Source organism: Limulus polyphemus, unplaced genomic scaffold, assembly GCF_000517525.1.
Source record: "Limulus polyphemus unplaced genomic scaffold, Limulus_polyphemus-2.1.2 Scaffold2249, whole genome shotgun sequence".
NCBI lineage: Eukaryota > Metazoa > Arthropoda > Merostomata > Xiphosura > Limulidae > Limulus > Limulus polyphemus.
In genome coordinates, this window is record NW_013667859.1 from 112,452 (window position 1) to 117,157 (window position 4,706).

A 4,706-nucleotide genomic window follows, 5' to 3' on the forward strand; every position below is an offset into this window, starting at 1 on the left:
CAAATTCGAATTTGAGGTAAGAGGTCTGAAGCAGTTACTCAAATCACATTACAATAATATCATATTTGAATATGAAATTAACAAAACATAAATTAGTTCCTTCAATCATTTTAGGCTGAAAACCATAACACTTAGTTGAAATGAGTTAATTATTTTCGTTAAGAAATAAACACAGTCAGATCACGGCCGAGATACGAAAATAGAAAATGTTTACAAATAAATAAACCTAAAAGAAAAAAAAATGTAACCGTTAAAAAGTGGGAAATGGACATATATAAAGCACATAAAACGGGTTTAACCTGACATAAACTCGTTTTATGTGTCTCACTATTTAGATATTGTAGTTAATATCTGGGCCAAACGGTTATCATAGGGTGAAAACATTACCAAAAATTCAACAAATGTTTGTTAGAACTTTATAAACGTTTTACAGAATAGGCTTGAAACTTGAAATAACTTCTTCAATCATCCAGAAAAAAGAATTGAAATTAAAACAAATTTTGTCATCAAGTAGTGTAAGCATTTCTGGTGAAACGAGTTACGACATAATTTCATGAATTACTGTAAACGTTTCTGTTGTGTTGAGATAGAAATCATCCTATTATTTACCATGGGAGTTGATATTCTTGAATTAAACCATCATCATATCACTCCGCCACCTCACATACTGTGATGGCAGAATATAAAATACCGAATAAGATGAGTTTCTTTACCATTGAACAACACTGTTACAATTTCACTGTTAATATTTTTGAATATTTGATTCAAAGATAAAGTAATCAGTAATCTGTTTAAACAACACATTACAGCCAAATTTTGATGATATGTAACATTTAATGTTTCTAAAAGAATAATTAGCACTAGCCCGATTTCTCTACTTAGTATTGAAATATATAGTATTAAAAACCTATATTTTCTACATCGATATTGTATTTATCCATTCTGTTTATCATCGTTTTAAAGCATTTTATACCTAATATTCAAAATTTCTTTGCATTTATAAACGCAACGTTAAAACGCGATATAAATCGTGCTAAGTTTATATGACAATTTTATGATAATGTTGTTACATATTTATTCAGGCAAATGTTATGATTCTATAACGTTACTATACTTTTACGACAAAAGGGTTGGTGTGCTTAGTGGACTGTGAATATGGGGATTCTTGACCACAAGAGTGACGGTAAAATCCCACTATTCAATTAGACTAGATAAGCCCAAGAGTTGGCAGTGGGTGTTGTTGACTAGCTGCCTCCACTTTACTCTATTAGTTCAAAATCAGGACTATCTGTGCCTAGATAAACAAACAATCGATTGTAGCTTTGAGTGAAAATTCTAAAACAAACAAACTTTACAACAATTGCTAAAAACGCACGCCCCTTGACAATTTAAGATCTGAAAATTGGGAAAAATTGTCTTTATACTAAAACTTATAACTAGATTCACTTAATCAGTTGTTGAAAATTTAGTATGCTAAAGATTATTACTTAGTCCTATAGATTTAAGATTGTGATCCCCTAAAAAGATTCTAGTAAGCAACTGGCTAAAGCATTTTTGATGCTACTGCGCAACCCCGACCAAAGGAAAATAATTTTTAGTATTAAAAAAGTAATTAAGATACACCTACAATGTCTATCAACTTGGCGAGACTGGGTATAAATATTTGTTTGTCCCTTTTCTTGAGACATTTATTTTCGAATAGATGCTAAGTTTACTAATATGCAGATCATGAATTATTTGAACACATGAAACACACCATGTTACTGTAAACATTTCTAGTGTGATGAAACCCGAAATAATCTACTAAATTGTTATAAACGTTTTTAGTGTCGTGAGATGTGAAATAATTCCATGTATTACTGTAAACGTTTCTGATGTGATTAGATGTGAAATAATATCACAGAGGACAAAGATAACTAAAATGAAACACTTTGAGTAATTTTGTGGACCATCTGTTTATGCCAAAACTGCAAGCAGCTAACTAAACGTGTTTTTCTTTTATTCTAACTTACTAAAGATGGTGGAAAACATACACTGGGTGTAGTAATTGACTTTGTATAGATTAAATAATTAATACAGTCGATACAGGCTATGAATATTTTTCTTTTTCCTGACCTTACATATTATAGCACTAGTCTAATCGTTTCTCACACTATAGAAATTTCAAACTATGTCGTATTGTCAGATAAACTAATTTTTGCGCAAGTGTCAAATAAATCTGCATAATAACAGTAGGATTGAGGAGGAACTTTTTAGTGATCTGAATGTGAAAACTTGACTGTGTTTTAATAATTAGAGTGTACATGTAATGTTAAGTGAAAAACTGTTTTTATTATGACCTAAAGCACACAAAATAATGATCATACTTTGTACCTGTGAATCGAATTACGGTCGTTGACCCTTTCAACATGGATGTGTGACTTAACTGAAACATCCTCTTAGGCAGAGTAAATATTATCTGTTATAGAGAACAGAGGCAACTAGAACAAAATGATTTCAACGGTTTTCTAAGCCACGTGTTTAAGCCAAAGCTGTATAGTAACTAGCTAAACGAACATTTTCAAATTTTTGTAAGTTACTAAAGATGGAGAAAAATATACGATATGCCTGCAAGTCATAACTATATCAGTATTATTTGATTTTCCTAAATTTTTTGTTAACGTTTTTTAAATTATCCTTTCGTTTTTAAGAACTTGTAACCTTTTCTTGAATTTTAAGCGTTGAGAAATACAAATTTTCAAAGCTTTCAAGTCTAGCTGTTGAGCAGACTTTTCTTAACAAGGTCACTCTCAAACGCTATGGTGGACTGAGGCAGCTAAAACTAGACCTGACACATTAGAGGTAATATATTCACACAGGCTGTGCTGTTGTTCTGTAGCCATTTAGCTGAAACATTCCAGACATTAATTAAGACGTAAGCATGTATGTGATTCTGTAATTCATAGCAATTTACAGTATTAAATTAAATAATTCAATATGTATTTTAGTTATTAATAGTACTAGTTATATCAATATATAAAATCAAATTTATTAGACATAAATAACCACAATGATCAAATGTGATAGGTATGGAGATTTACACGTGACAGTTCTTTTCGGCGCTTGATAATATCTCTAAGAAAGCCTAACCTCGTCAGATGTTCTTAGACCGAAACACTGCTAGCAGCGAGGATACCCAAAGAATGAAGTGATATAATTTTCTTTTAATGTATCGTGAACCTAACATACACACACACACACACACACACATATATATATTAATAAGCATTTTGTCTTTTGTTAGATTATCCTCATGCTCTTTGTCATTATCAATTGCCCCAGTTCTGCAGTATAATTATAGCAACAATCCACTTTATTTTGTAGCGTACATTTTTTGAGTCCCTCTGGACGACACATACATTTGGAGCTATAATTGTTTATTTGTTTAAGAACAAAGCTACATTGGGCTATCTGCTGCGTCTACTGCAGGGTATCGAGCCTCGTATTTTAGCGTTGTAATTTTATAAGCTTATCATTGACCCAGCGAGGGACAGGAGCTCTAAACTGTCCAATGTTAAATAAAAAACAGAATTGCTAGAATGAAATAGCCAAACCACACACAGAGTACGACAAGTATAACAATACTGAATTTAACTGAGTTTTGGCGATTTGTAATTCTTGGTGATTTATTAAAAAGGTTGATTATTATAAACTTGAAACCACCAGTACGAGTTTTGGTAGACACATGTCTTGCGTTTAGTTTGGTAATATAATTTGAAATACGTGAATAAAATGGTGTTCGGTAAGCACTAGCCTTTTATTTTCGTTTTGGTTGTAAGGATTTAAGAAACATGTTTTGTGAAAGGTGATGTCAGTATTAGTGGTGAATTGTTATTAAATGTATATATTTTGATTGTAACAATATGAATGACATACTACATTATATATCATATTGTTACGACAGCGGAAGTCACATGACTCTGGTAACACGTAATGAGTTCTAGAAAAATCGGGGAATATCACGAATAGTTCAGTATTTGCTAGGCGCCCTCTATTCTTGTATATAAGTGCGCCAGACAATGAATCGGGATTGTATAGCTGACAGAGAGATTGAAGATATAGACGGACAGTTGAGTCAAGCGCGGTAGTAAGTAAAATGCGTGAATCGTTCGTTGAGAATTATAGCGTGTGTTTAAGTAACTATGGAAATTAAGTGTATTGCAAAGTTGTATTGAGAAAGAATAAACTAGTTTATTTAAGAAAGGACTTGTATCGCTGAAGTTTCTTGGGAAGAATTTCTACCGGAAATTATCAAACGAGCACAGACGTAAGAAATTGGTGTCAGAAGTGGGATTGAAAAAAAAGAAAAAAGAAAAAGAAGATGGAAACGAGAAGTAGCAAATCAAACTACAGCTTAGCAGATTTGATGGCAGCAATACAAGAACAGCAAAAGAAACAAGAAGAACGAGAAAAGAAACAAGAAGAATGATTACAGCAGTGGCAAGAAAACCTGCAACAATGGCAGCTCGAACAGCAAAATAAACAAGAGAGATTACAGCAGTTGTTGGAGGAAAAAGAAAAGAAACATAAAGAACGAGAAAAGAAACAAGAAAAGAGACTACAGCAGTGGTTGGAGGAGAAAGAAAATAAACAAGAAGAGAAATTACAGCAGTTGTTGGAGGAAAAATAAAAGAAACAAGAAGAGAGATTACAGCAGTGGCAACTGG